We start from the raw sequence: 206 nt of genomic DNA on the forward strand, positions 1-206 counted from the left end.
AGGTGGCTCCATAGATGGATAGATAGAAAGACATAATGTATAGACAGATACACATGTAGCTGTATGTCTTGAACCTGATTAGGAAATTCATGTACACGTGTAGTGCAATATGAATTTCAAGTGTACTTTACAATGTACATGTAGGCCTACGATATACTTCTGCTTTCGAACCTGTTGACTGACCAGGGGGGTGTTTCATCAACGTT

Source organism: Diadema antillarum, unplaced genomic scaffold (genome assembly GCF_040938485.1).
Source record: "Diadema antillarum isolate AM-2024a unplaced genomic scaffold, OU_Dant_1.0 scf00000043, whole genome shotgun sequence".
NCBI classification, from domain to species: domain Eukaryota; kingdom Metazoa; phylum Echinodermata; class Echinoidea; order Diadematoida; family Diadematidae; genus Diadema; species Diadema antillarum.